Source organism: Labeo rohita, chromosome 14 (assembly GCF_022985175.1).
Source record: "Labeo rohita strain BAU-BD-2019 chromosome 14, IGBB_LRoh.1.0, whole genome shotgun sequence".
NCBI lineage: Eukaryota > Metazoa > Chordata > Actinopteri > Cypriniformes > Cyprinidae > Labeo > Labeo rohita.
The window spans coordinates 7,568,751-7,584,232 of record NC_066882.1 but is presented as its reverse complement, the minus strand read 5'-3'; positions in this window follow the sequence as shown (position 1 = coordinate 7,584,232).

The following is a 15,482-nucleotide window of genomic DNA, read 5'->3' as shown; positions in this document are numbered from 1 at the left end:
ATTCCAGATTTTAAAATACTTGTATCTCAGCCAAATATTGTCAAATGATGTATAAATTAAAAAAAAAAAAAAAAATTACCCTTATGACCGGTTCTGTGGTCCAGGGTCACATTCAGTGTGGAACTAAGTCATTTTCTGTGTGAATGTGCAAGACTTCCGGTTCATTAGTCGCTGTAGGTAAATAACAAATATAACTGCAAGCAGCGATTACCAGGGTTCAAACGCTTTAAGGTATTTAAGTACATATGAAAAAAGAAATTGTTTAGTGAGCCTCTAACCATTTTTGACAAATCCAGGTAATTTACCATAGCATTATTATGTTTTTTAATGTTTACGTCTAGTTTATATCTGTTATAGCACCAGCTGTGGTCCAATCTCCTTTAAACTTTGCATGCTTGTTTAGAATCACCAGTTGCATGTGCTCAAAAGGTTTGGTGAAGCTTAGAGTTTTCCTTTAGGCTTTTTAGGCCCACCGAGTTTTGTTCCAATCAGCCTCTGTTAACCTTGTCTAACAGGTGCTCAAATTCATCAATCAATGGCGAATTTTTGAGATACGCAAATGTCCTTATAGACCGTGCTGAACGTCGATCCTGGAGAACCGCAGCCCTGCATAGTTTTGCTTCAACCCTAATCAAATGCACATGAACAAGCTAATCAAGGTCTGAAGGGTTACTAGAAAGCTACAGGCAGGTGAGTTTTAATTAGGGTTGGAGCTGAACTCTGCAGGGCTGCGGTTCTCCAGGATCAACGTTCGCCACCCCTGTTATAGACACCTGTGGCGCTTTGGACCAAGATCGTGCTCAGCAATTTTCATGTTGATACGACAAATGTGTAGATATAGCCATTTTTCTCTCTTATATCTCTTTCCATTCAGGAGCTATAGGCATTTCACTAAAAGTGGCTCTGCCCCTTTAGAATGTTTTGGCATCCCTTTGGCAACGGTGAGTCAAAAGTTAAACTTTTTTTGATAATTATTGATATTCACTCTCTAGAGAATCTTTCTGCACTGGTTTGGTTCCAAATGGGTGAAAAACCTAGGACTAATTCACAAAAGTAGTTTTTTAAAAAAAATCCAAAATACCCAAAAATGTCACTAGGCTCACTGCATGCATTTTATCCGATGTAAGCCAAGGACTCCAATGACATAAGACACTTGAGCCTGCAGCTGACGGTTTAGGAGTTATGAGCGATTTCATACTTTTGATTGCTGTAGCGCCCCCATCAGGCCGACTGGGATGAGCCTTGGTCACGTTGTTGGCGGTGTGAGTACTACTATCCCTCCAAGTTTCAAGTCTCTATGACTTACAGTTTGGTCTGGACAATCATTTTACAATGAAGATTGCTGATCCTTGGCCGTTCTAACAATTACAATAGGGTCTTAGCGCTACGTGCTTGAACCCCTAATAAGCGTGGAAAACAGTAAAACTGTTTGCACTACAAACCAGGACTAGTTCGCAAAAGAAGATGCAAATTTTTTTTTTACATCTTCTCAATCAATTAACAAACGATTTCATTGACAGCAGTGGTTCTAGAGGCAAAGTAGACCGGAATGAGGAGTTCTATCATATGACACGAATACCATGTGTATGTGCGACAAACCGTGCAATGTACAATCGTTTACAAACCATGAAAACCGCTATTTGCCGCCCACCTTTTTTTTTTTTTTTTTTTTTTTTTTTTGATAATTATTGATATCCACTCTCTAGAGCAGGGGTCACGAGACCCGGTCCTGGAGGGCCAGTGTCCCTGTAGAGTTTAGCTCCAACCCTAATCAAACACACCTGAACCAGCTAATCAGTGTCTTACTAGGTATACTTGAAACTTCCAGGCAGGTGTGTTGAGAAAAGTTGGAGGTAAACTCTGCAGGACACTGGCCCTCCAGGAACAAGTTTGGTGACCCCTGCTCTAGAGAATCTTTCTGCAATGGTTTGGTTACAATTAGGTGAAAAACCTAGGAGTAGTTCGCAAAAGTAGTTTTTTCAAAAAATCCAAAATACCCAAAGATTTCACCATGCTCATGATTGAATCTGATTCATTTGTCCGGCATGAGCCAAGGATTCCAACAACATAAGACACTTCAGTCTGCGACAGACCGTTTAGGAGCTATGAGCAATTTCATACCTTTCATTGTTGTAGCGCCCCCGTCAGGCCGATTGGGACGAGCCTTGGTGACGTTGTTGATGGTGAGTACTACTATCCCTCCAAGTTTCAAGTCTTTACGACTTACGGTTTGGTCTGCACAATCATTTTTACGTGGCGACTGCTGATCCTTGGCCATTCTAACAATTACAACAGGGTTTGTAATTTCAAGCGCTACGTGCTTGAACCCCTAATAAGTGTGGAAAACAGTAAAACTATTTGCACTACAAACCAGTGTGTTCATAATTAAGACAATATATTAAAATATTATGGTAACACCAGTTTGCAATATAAAGCAGCAAAACGAGCTGAATCAGAGGCCAGACCCATTCAGTTTACAATTGGATAAGGTAACTGTTTTTTTTTCTCTCTTTTCTTTCACTAGGGTTTAGTGCCACTCCTGGCATGGACTCCGTGACCAGCCATCCAGATCAGTTGCCCCGTGGTATTCTGTTGCTTATCAGAGTAGCAAGTAGTACTGTGTCTGGGACAGTATTGTGTGTCAATCCAATTTCCCTGTCACGAAGAGGGCATGAGCATATGTGCCAGAGCTGTCATTCTGCAAGCATGCTTGCATCCTCTGCCAAGTCGCTGCTCGAGGCCTGAGAGAATCTGTAGCCGGCGGATACACGTCTTGAATGTGCGAAACGCTTTCGTGACTACACTAAAGGTCACGCCCCTCACGGCTCACCCCAGCTCCTCCAGTAGCCATTTTCTCAATTATAGGAATGACACGAATGCATACGGCTGTGGTTTCACATAGGAAAATCTGTAAAATAAGACCTGTGAGCTGGAACTGCTTGACTGGAGTGGGAGGGGAAACGGACACGCTTCTTTATTTTCATAGCAGGGCTAGAGGAGGCACCGGGGCTTTGTTACATCTCCCCTTTTATTTGGCTGTTTATTTTACCAGGTGGTCCCTTGAGTTCAATAACATGCCACTGTAAAAAAGTAGGAGAAAGAGAGGGAGGGCTGTAGGGAGGGCCGTTTAATAACAATGTGAGCTCTGTACCTCGTGGCGATGGACGGAGATGAGGGAGGCCAGCTCAAGAGGATTTGCAGACATGTGCCTTAAAGCATTCTGGGTGGAGAATTTCTCACACTGTTTTAGTGCAGCAGTGTGATAAACATCAGCTGTTGTTGTTCGTTTTGTTCGCTGTCAAGCAGCCATCTCAGTATTATCACTTATCCTCTTTAGACAGTGTCCTCATGTGCTACAATTTGATCTATCATTACTTTTTTGGGTTGAAATGTGGAATTTGCACATAAAATGTGAAGGCTGAATGTTTGAATGTCCTTAACATCCATTCAGCACAAATTGCAAATGTATAATTTTCTTTGCTATAATTCAGAACAGACTTTTCCCTGTCATTGGCAACATGGTGTTGAATTTTTATTACTATTTTTTTGTATTAGACTTAAAGACGCTTGTTTTGAAAACTGGAAAACACCAAACAAGTGTCAAGTGGTTGCATCTAAATTGTTAAAGTGGTTTTGGAGGCTTTCAAGAGCCTCCTCGTGTGGTTTTCTTTACAGCAGGCGTTCTGGGGGTCTCCATCACAAGAATGGCACAATTCCAAAATGTTTTTAGGGGGGAAAAGGAATAATACATTTTTATGTTCGCTGCCATGGGTTTACAAACCAAACAAACATTATTTTCTCCTTGTTAAAAAGTTGTGAAGAATATAATGAGACCTATACATCTTAACAAGAGAAGATCAGAGCACAAGTGCTCTCGCTTTGCTGCCACGCAAATTATTCACAGATGATGTGTGAATGTTAGGCAAGTTGTTTTTGTTGAGGTTTTGGAACATTTTCTTCCCAAATTGTCTTTCTTTGTGTAGCAAGTAGGCATTAGAAGCACTGGCTTCTGTTCAAACTCCTCTTTTTTTTTTTTTCTTTGAGAAGATGGTGCTAAAGATTAAACTGATGAGAGGGAGCCAAACAGTCCTTTGGATCACTATGGAGATTTCCAGCTAAGGGGGTCAGTTACACACAAGGAGAAGCTCAGACCGCAGAGAATTTGTTTGGTTGACTGTGATATTTTTGCATTTGGCTACTGTATAATTTATTTACATACTGCTATATTTAGTGTCCACATCTGCAAGGCATTACATTATATAGAGGCCAAGTCTACAGTGAAAAAAGTTTGAATAATAAAACAATTAATCAATATCACACAAGGAAGATTTGCGGCTAACAGCATGACTGTGAGTGTGATTGCTTTTATATAATAGTTCAGTAAACAAGAAGTTAAAGCGAAAATTCTGTCATAAATTACTTAACCTCATGTCGTTCCAAACCCATAAGGCCTTCGTTCATCTTCAGAACACAATTTAAGATATTTTTGATGAAATACAAGAGCTTTCTGACCCTGCGTAGACAGCAACACAACTACCACTGGCACGGAAAAGAAGAAATTGTTGAAGTCTTTTTTTTTTTTTATTTGTGCAAGAAAAGTATTCTCGTAGCTTCATTACATTATGGTTAAACCACTGATGTCAGTGACTGACTATTTTAACATTGTGCTTCTTACCTTCTGAGCCTTGAACATGGTAGTTGAATTTGCTGTCTATATAGGGTCTCAGATCTCATCAGAAATATCTTAATTTGTGTTCCAAAGACAAATAAAGGTCTTACAGATTTGGAACGACATGAAGGTGAGTAATTAATATCAGAATTTTAATTTTTAGGTGAACTAACCCTTTAATATTGACTAACTTACATTTTAGACACAGTGGGCGAACGTACAACAGAAAATTGGGCATATGGTTGTTTCTGCGCAAAACTTGGAATTTATCCTTTTAATATACATATTGTATAGATTAATGTTATGGTTTGCAAATATAAGCTTAAATGGTGTTTTTAGAGTAAGATCAATTTCTCTTTCATGAGTTTACTTCCTCTTTTTGGCCAGGTTTTATTTCTCTCAAGGGGCAAGGTTTCTAAATTGGGGTGTTTTTAGGGGCGTGATATTTTAAATGATTGTTTTCAGCCTCCACATTGTATGACGGGATTGGCGGCATATGAATGTTTCATGAATCACATGTGAACTCTGTTGTAAGTTGTTTTGTGCGTACGGATCTGTGTTCCTTTCTACGTTAGATTGATAACAGTATCGCCAGTTACTTTGTCCATTTTTGTATTTAAATCAGTGTTAAGGAATCTGTTGAGTGAATAATTCAATGACTCATTAAATCATTGGCTGCTTTCGCACTTGCTAACTTTCTGAGTAGGTACTTATTTTAATTAATTACTTTGCAACCGTTAAAAAGTATGTTCTACAAAGTAAGCATGTGTGTAGTATGATTTAATCCAGATGTACTACATATGTCATGTCATCATTGTCACTGTTTAATACTGTGAATTTTGGATGTACACTTTTTTTTTATAGAGCGTTTGCACTTATATCATGGTTGGGTCTGTTAACCGGATACACGTCGAAACTCGAATGTAAACAACTATGGGATTATTTTTGTGCCAATAAGAATGAACGTAACTTTATAAAACTGAACGTAACTTTCCAAGAAACGATCAAAAATATGCCACTGCAAAAGAAGAAAAACACAATGAAAATGAAAAAATGAACTCAGTCGCACGAATTTAACATGCTCTTCAAATATGCTTCATTCTTTGTTAATGATTTTCAAAGAATCGTTTTCGCGAATCATGGATTCTGAATGCGTTGCCACAGCTTTCGCTTACGCTTCGCAAATTTTCGTTTGCTGTTTTGGCACAAACCTCTCGTGGGAGCGGGCTTAACAGCGATCTACTCTGATTGGCTGATGAGCTTTTGATGGACAGTTGCTCTCTGACCTGGAATCACAGACGGTGACGTCAGTAGCGCGCATATTGCGGTGTGCAATACGTCGTGCTTTGTTTATATTAAGTATTAATGTTATTAGTATTTCACCTACGGTCGTCTCTTAGTTTCTAAAGATGAGCTCCCAGGAGAGACACGGAGCGGCATCATCTTCCACCTCAGCTTGTCCCTCAGGGCAGCTTGAAGTAAGTTTGTGTTGCTAAAGTAACGTTAATCAATAACATCGATAAAAGTTTTATTCATGTACAGTGTGCAACAGTTCTGATAATTTCTATAAACAAAGCACGACGTATTGCACACCGCAACAACTTTCCAATATGTGCGCCACTGACGTCACCGTCTGTGATTCCAGGTCAGAGAGCAACTGTCCATCAAAAGCTCATCAGCCAATCAGAGTAGATCGCTGTTAAGCCCGCTCCCACGAGAGGTTTGTGCCAAAACAGCAAACGAAAATTTGCGAAGCGTAAGCGAAAGCTGTGGCAACGCATTCAGAATCCATGATTCGCGAAAACGATTCTTTGAAAATCATTAACAAAGAATGAAGCATATTTGAAGAGCATGTTAAATTCGTGCGACTGAGTTCATTTTTTCATTTTCATTGTGTTTTTCTTCTTTTGCAGTGGCATATTTTTGATCGTTTCTTGGAAAGTTACGTTCAGTTTTATAAAGTTACGTTCATTCTTATTGGCACAAAAATAATCCCATAAACAACAGCATTGATTGCACAGTTAATGTACTACTGAATACATTGCTCTGTTAATTGTATGCTGTTTAAACAACAGAAAAAAACATGTGGATGCTGTTAAATCATATAGAGAAGGACTTAGTAACCAGGAAAGGGCGCGACTCTTTGACAAACTAAAGGTAATAGGTGGTAAAAATACGTACGAGCAGTATTAATTAAGATATTAGCCTAATATTTCACCTACCTGACCAGAAATAAGAACAAACACAAATGTTTATCAGGATTCTAGCCCTGGAAATCCTGGTTCAGTTTGGCCACAAATGCCTTTTGTTTCACGCTTTTTGCACTCTTCTCCTTGATTTGTTATAACTTTTGGCAATCTATAGTACTCCAAATGTTTTTCCCGGTCCGACCGATTAGTAGAGTTCAAAACACCACAATAATTGACCATTTTCAGCAGCAGTAATCAGCAAAAAATGCAAGTTCCCTTCTGGTTCAGTGGCATTGTTTATGTTCAGTGGCCCCAATAGGGCCGATTGATGACGCGTCGTGAAAACACTCTATTGTAGGGAAGTACGCTCACTTGTTTTGTTCCTGAATGAATCAACTTGTTTTGAGCGAAGCAGTTTATTGAATGAGTCAGTGTCGCCACCTGCTGAAACAAAGTAACCTGCCGAAAGACTCACTTATACATACTCACCACTAATGCACAGGTAGATTTTCTTCCTACTGTACACATTTAGAACTGATTAAATTATTAAAGCCATTAAAGGGCAGCTGTGGCCTAACGGTTAGGGAGTCGGGCTTGGGCTCGAGTCCCAAGTCCGGCAGGGATTGAGGGTGGGGGGACTGAATAACCAGCACTCTCCACCCTCAATACCACAACTGAGGTGAGTCCCTTGAGCAAGGCACCGAACCCCCAACTGCTCTCCGGGCGCCGCAGCGATAGCAATATGGCTGCCCACTGCTGCGTGTTCACGGTGTGTGTGCGCTTTTGTTCGCTACTCACTACTGTGTGTGTGCACTCGGATGGGTTAAATGCAGAGCACAAATTCCGAGTATGGGTCACCATAGTTGGCCACACGTCACGTCCTAAAATGTTAAAAAATGTTAAAATGTATATACTTGTGTGTTTTTATGGCTCTGTCTTCATTGCAACACTGCACATGACTGAGGATCCTTTGTATGTATCGTCTCCAAGCTGCAAACAAAAAACATCCCCCCAACATCCATAACTCTTCATTAGGTTTTCTCTAAGCAAAATATACAAACATGTGCCTAAACCAAGCATCAGCTCAGTTGCTATGTTTATCATATGGTTTTTGTGTTGTGTGCTTGTTTGCATTCCTCTCTCCTAATCTTTCTCAAGTATTTAAAGTGGATCCATCCAATTTGCGAAAGCAGCTTGCCACACACAAATACATGCATATGACTTAATATCACGTCTTGCTTTTAGATGTGGTACGTGAGGACTAATTCTATCTGTGTTGAATGATTTATGGCGGACTGTACTGGAGCAAGTACATTCTGACTTCCCGAATTATTTCTCACATTGGGATGTTTTTTAGGAACCAAGTGGACTGCCAACCTTTAGGTCCCTGGAGTCTGTCATGCCATTATGTCATCCAGCACTTAAAGTCCATGAGTGCCTGTATGTGACTTGTATGGAAGATTTGCATGGAAGATTTAGTTTCTGTATGTTACTTAAGATGTTTAATAAAGCTCCTTTCACCGATGATCTGCATTTCCAGTAAGTGTGAGAGCCTTATGCTGCGCCGGCCAAAGAAAGTGTGAACCAGCCGTGAGCTGAAATCTGTTTACTTAAGTCACAGGAGGAGGTCACAAGACTGCTAAAGGTCATCTAGAAGTCTAATCTCCATTTATTGCTAAAGGACAAACAATCCAAAAACATAATTTACTTAATTTTTTTTCCAGTCTTTCTGCAATTTATAAATTATTATAATCGATGATGACTGAAATCTTTTTTTTATTATTATTATTTTGGCTAACAAGGATTCATGTTTCCATGCTGCCCTGCTGTTTTACCACAGCACAATATCTCTCACAACACTGTGGCTTTAAGGTCAGTCATTAGAAAAAGAGCTGAAGGATTACAAAGTGCTGAGAGCTTTCTGGACTCGCTTCGGCATTCGGCTGCTCCACGGATGTTCTGTACCTGCAGCTCCAGCCAAAATGAGAAAAACATAGGCTGGATCAAGAATAAAGAGAGAAAAACAGCAAAAACACCAGTTCCTTTAGCTCAAATTTCACTATGTTTTATAAAAGTGCAAAGAGAAACAGAGAGAAATATAGATCAAAACACTGAACTAAAAGGAATTAAGATTACATTTTTGTTTTCAGTTCACTGGGTGTATTTATTGTTTGAAACTAGACTCATCTGTGCTTCATATGCCCAACAGGCAATTTTGTATGTAATGCACTATATGCACTGAGCAGATGATATTAATTCAGCCTCTCCCACCACTTTCTGTCACAACAACATCAGCACTTTCAGCTAGTCTCCTTGTTTTTTTCCCATGGTCTTTGTCATGCAGTTTCTGTGTGCTCATCAAAGCCATAACTGGATCCTATTGAGTTTGATTTATATCCTGATGATGTGTACAAAACAGCTATGTAATGTTCTTTGTATCCGTCCTGCATTTTAATACTTGTGGTTAACGTTTTTAACATCTTGAATTTTCCCTTTGTACGTAACTGAACCTCTGTTATTTTCCCACCATATTAATTACTGTGTAAAATTAGTTTCATAGCCCATTGCAGTTTGCTATTTATAAACATTAAATATAAATAGCAAAAAAAAAAAAAAAAAAAATACATTAAATCAATTTTCTCTCACTGAAAAGTACAATTAGGGAGTAGTGATGCAGACCTGCAGGATTAATCGTTAAAAGATCTCGATTCAAACACCCATGCGATCTTTCGCAATTTCTGATTTACAACGATTCATCTGTTTATTAAACCTTTGATAAAGTCATACCTATTAAAATTTGTCATTGAATCATTCATTCAAGAGATTCGTTCAAAATACTGATCCATTCAGTAATAGAACAAGTGAACTATTTATGAGTGAGTCATTGAATAATTCATTTAAATTAATGAAACATTTTTAATAGAACAAGGCAATTAATATTTTGTCACAGCCTCTTGTAAACTACAGTATTTTGCTTAGAATCGTGATCTCTATTCGAAACAAGAAAATCATGATTCTGAATTTATCCAGAATCGTGCAGCTCTAATGCAAAGTCCAATTCATTTCTGTGAACTGGTTCTTTTCGGACAGTTCAGCTCAACGAACCGGTTCAAAAAGCTGATTCATCCATTCCTGACGTCACCATCAACAATGCCTCCATGCATTTCTTTTCAAACAACTTATGTGTCATGTTATATCAAGGGAATATTCAAATGCGCACCTACAGCACACATTACAGACACTGATCCACAAAGTGGGCCATTTGTACATTTTATGGGTTTGACTTGCGGTCTCATCCAGCTATTTTTTGCTGTACAAAACAGCTCGTTTTGCTGCTTGATATTGCAAACTGGTGTGTCTTACCATATTATTTTAATGTATTATCTTAATTATGAACAAGTTTGTAGTGCAAACAGTTTCACCGTTTACTGCACGTTGTTATTGTCCTTATTTCCCTCTAGCGGCTAATAAACCGGAAGTCTCACCCATAGGCTTACTCACGTAAGTAAAAAGTTGTTGGATATAAGGTTTAAACCAGCCTTATCAGCTCCTTGTTTATTGTCCTTGTAAACTCCTTGATTTAAAATATAATCTGCACACAATAAGCCATGGTAAAAAAATGTTCCTTCATCTGACGTGCTACTTCGACACACGTCTTGCGTCATCAACCCGGAACTAAAGTTCGATTCGGTTCTATTCCTGAGAACCGACTCAAAAGAGTGATTCGTTTAAGAATCGAACATCTGTACTAGCGAGTGTTGCTTGGGAACGCGCAGGTCGATTCTGCGTTGGCTTCGTTTGGAACATTGTTTTTTTGCTAAGTAAAACAGCAGGAAGACACTAGCGATATTGTGTCTAATGTAAGTTTGTTTATTGAACTTTCGTCTTACAGCAGTATTACACCCACTGGTCTGAATATCAACACACTCAGAGTGTACACAGGGACCGCTTATTCTACATCTGGGGATTCTGTTTGGGTGCTGTGAAACTTGTCCAGACCAGCCTCTTGACTGATGTGGAAAATTGAGCTCACTTTATCATTTACTGGCAGAACATTCACGAGTCCTACATTAAAGCAGCATGTCAGAAGTTCATGTTCATCAGCATCCAAGAAGATGAGGAAAGTGCATGGTTCAAGCTAATGTTTCATGGAAGCTTTTTAGGGGAATTGCCAGCCTGAAGTGAAATAAAGGTCAAGGATATAGAATTCATCCTTCCCTTAATCCTTTTGTGTGCATTGCACACACCTTCAAGGTGATGTTTGCAACCCCAGACAGGTGTGCAGTTGTTCTGCTAGGTGTTGGCTTCCATTACGACTGCCTGTTAACAACCGCAAAAGAAGGCCTTGTATTATGGACACATAAAGAGCAGAGACGCCCTGCAATAAATCTACTTTCATAAATTCCGCTTCAGGCTCCACTCCAAATTTTCCACTTTCTGAAGCTTATTCTGTTGTACAAAATCTTGCTGTGCTGTCAAATATTTGCCAAGCTTATTATATTGTCAGCTTTGACTATAGTAGATTCATATCAGCTTGTTTAGATTTTTTTCAAAGAAGGATTAAATATTTTTACCATTTTTGGCTTCACAGTCAAATGTAACAAGTCATAGAAGTGACTTGATATTTCTGATTCAATACAAGTTGAACTGGTTCGGTGCAACTCATTTGTGCCATGTTGATTAGCTTACTATTGTAAGAAACCTACAATCGAGAATAAATAAGGCCATTTTTGGAGGATTTATAGGCAGAAAGGTGAAGAAAACCATACATTCTTACACTACCAGTCATAAGATTTTTAATGTTTTTCAAAGAAGTCTCTTCTGCTCACCAAGCCTGTATTTATTTAATCCTAAGTTTCTATTTGAATATATTTTAAAATGTATTTTATTCCTATGATTTCTAAGCTGAATTTTTAGCATCATTACTCCAGTCACATGATCCTTCAGAAATTATTCTAATATTCTGATTTGCTGCTCAAAAAAAAACAAACAAACAAAAACATTTATTATTATGTTGCAAACAGCTGAGTAGAATTTTTTCAGGTTGCACAGCATTTACCTAAAATAGAAATCTTTTGTAACATTATAAATGTCTTTATCATCACTTTATTTATTTCATCACTTTATCTATTTAAAGCATCCTTGCTAAAAAAAAGTGTTACTTTCTATCACCCTCCCCCCCACCAAAGAAAATGATAGTGACTCCAAGTATAATATATAATGTTACAAAGCTTTTTATTTCAGATAAATGCTGATCTTTGGATCTTTCTATTCATCAAAGAATCCTGAATAATAATAATAATAATAATAATAATAATAAATGTGTCCTGAACAAGTCAGCATATTAGAATGATTTCTAAAGGATCATGTGATATTTTAAAACATATTCAAATAGAAAAAAGTTATTTTAAATGGTAAAAAACATTTCAAAATTTCACTGTTTTTGCTGTACTTTGGATCAAATAATGCAGGTTTGGTGAGCAAAAGAGACTTCTTTAAAAAACATTAAAGTCTTACTGTTCACCAGTGTTTTATTTGAGCTTTAAAGTTATTTAAATCATAATCTTTAACAGTTGTTTTAGGGTTTTAAGGTTGATGAAATTGAAACTTTGCAAAGAAGTTTATAAGGCAATATTTTTTCACTCAGATTATGTTTATGCACATATTATTTATGTCTTGTGGTTATACTATGGCATAAAATACTTTAATATTTACAAATTAGCCCCTTTCACTTCCATTTTAAGTGCCTCACTGCAAAAGACGAGTGAGCAGAAATGAATTCTTTTGGTAATTAACAGCATTATGTCACAAATTCTGCCACTGAACCTGGAATTTTCCTTTTTTCTGACAAAAAAATCCTTGTATTCCTCAGCAGTGAAGGAAGAAGTTGAGTTTGACAGCTTTCAGCGTCCTCTTCACTCAACACCCTGCAAAACTATGCGCATAAATCTGAAACACCTTCACTGCAGATTGGCTTAGGAAGTCTTAAAATGGGATTGTACCTGTAAGGTCAGTGCTTTACAATCTGCACAGGTTGTGCCAGTCCCCCCGAGGTGATTGTTGTGGGTCATTTAGGAAGCATTGCGTAATAACAGCTGCTTCACATTTGGTCCTCAGTGACAGTTAACGGTTTCAGAACTGGACTGGCTTTGTGGCTCTGGATCTTCATCGTAATTCCAGACAGTGCGCTGGCAGCGGTACATAATATCTAAACTAATGGAGATGATGCATTTATCTTCATATAAGTGTAGAAGAATGAGCTGGATTTTGTCTTTAAAGATGTTGGAGCTCTTAGTCTCCAGCATGCAAATTTTTGGCTCTGGGAATTCGATGTTGGGGATGTGCCGGGGAAGGAGGATGTATTAGCCTGTGCTTGGCAGAATATTAGGGAGACTAGGCTGTCTCCTGGGATACTGGATTTTGCGCTCAATCGGACAAAAGATAGAGGTTGAACAAGAGGACACGCAGCTGCAGCCCAGTCTCTGCATCATCTCAACTCTGTCTCTGAGTCCTCATGCTATTAATTAAAAAGCAGCAGGATTCATCTTAGAGTCTGAGCGCTGTTTACAGCTGTGCCTGCTCTCGAGCTGAAGTCTGATACACAAGAGGATAACAGAAAGTCAGTGCGGGACATTTATTGCACGTATTTGCATCATATAACTTTCAATGTTGCACAACAGAAACTGGATTTCGTTTGTGTGGCTCATTTGTGTCTGTTGTTAACAACATATGGAGCGTTTAAAAATCCAACACCTCTTGCACCACAGGCCCAGATCACTGTTAAATCATGGCACTGTTTTCAGATCAAAGTTTCAGAGCTGTAGAATTAAAAAATATTGCTGTGAAGAATAGGTTTGAGAGCAAGCCAGTTTGCATTATTTACTGAAAATCTTGCCATCTGTGTAGCTCAAAAGTGAAATATGATCATAGGCATCAAGTTTGATGTCATGAAAGAACAAAAAACATTTTTTTAATTTGCTTTTGTGAATTTTGTATTTTTTTGGTGTCTATGCCATTGTAAGAGCTACATATAATTTTTTCCTATTATCCTAGTGTTTCATTAAAAAGCAGTAAAAAACAGTTCAGACAGGCATAAATAATGACTGCATTTTTATGTTCAGATGAACTATCTTTAAAGCTCTCTTTCAGCCTGACATGACCCTTAAACTTAAAAGAATAGTTTAACCAAAACTAAATATTTGCTGAAAATGTACTCTCCCTCAAACCAGATGTAGATGAATTTGTTTGTTCATCTGAAAATATTTGGAGAAATTTAGCATTGCTTATTCCTCAAGTGAAAAAGTCAATTCCTGTGTTGTCGTCTCACATCAGAATCCACCAACACATTTGTTTTGAACTGTTTTGGCTTGTAAACAGTGCTTGATCTGTGATTTGTCTCTAGATTCAGGCTAAACTGCTTTTTCACTGGAGAAAGCCATATTATGACTAGGGGACTTGTTTGAAGTTAAAAGCACTGTAATGATGGATTTGTTTTACTACTAACCCACATCTTTTCACTTCAGAAGACGTTAATTGATGGACTGGAGTCGCGTGGATTACTTGGATTATTGAATACATGGATTATTGTGATGTTTTTATCAGCTGTTTGGACTCTCTGACAGCATCCATTCACTGCAGATGATCCATTGGTGAGCAAGTTTAATGCTAAATTTCTCCACATCCAGTCTAATGAAGGAACAAACTTATCTGGGAGGCAGTACCTCCTGAAATATTGGATGAGGAAAAAAAAATCAATGTCAATATTACAAAACATATCATAAAAATGTAGTATTCACTTGTTTTTCTAAAGAAACATTGTCCAATAACACACCAGCAGGTGAAGTTATAGTGAGAGTTCACCTCTTTCTGGTTTTCTGTGAGCCCATTGAGTTTTAACAGACCCCCTAAAGTGTGCAGTATGATTGGATATGATTGGTTACGTTCGGCTGTGAGTGGCTCATGAGATAAATCCCACCTCTTGTGTTTGTGTGTGTTCTGCATTCGTGAATCAGTCTGAATGAACAATACAATGTAGTGATGGGTCGATCTTGAACGATTCGTTCATTTTGAACTAATCTTTAATGTGACTCGGGACGAACGAGTCGTCTTGGGGAATGATTCGTTCAGTTGTGCATGTGCAGCATCCTATTAGGTTCTGTACTGGAATTAGTTCACCTTTTTTCGAGGCTTCGGGTTTTTGGAGTCGTTCGTTCACCTTATGAGGCTGTCACGTGATGAACGAACGACTCGAACCCGAAGACTCGAGAGATGAACTAATCAATTCTCTTTCCGGCTCAGACTGCATAGGTTAAGCTTATGGGGCTGTCACGTGATGAACGAACGACTCAAACCCGTTTCTCATAGCATTATAGTTTTGTTTTGTTTGTAGTGTGATCAACGTTTGTGTAAGCAGTAGATGTGTTAGGGAGGTAACATGTAACATTTTAATTATATTTTGCTGAAATGAACTAAATGACTCGAAAAAAGATTCGTTCATTTTGCTGAACGAGACTCAAAGGTCCGAGTCGGTAAAATGATCCGAACTTCCCATCACTAATATAATGGTGTTAACGGTAAGGCTAATTTTAAAAAGTAGGTAAACAACTCACACATTTAGATATAAT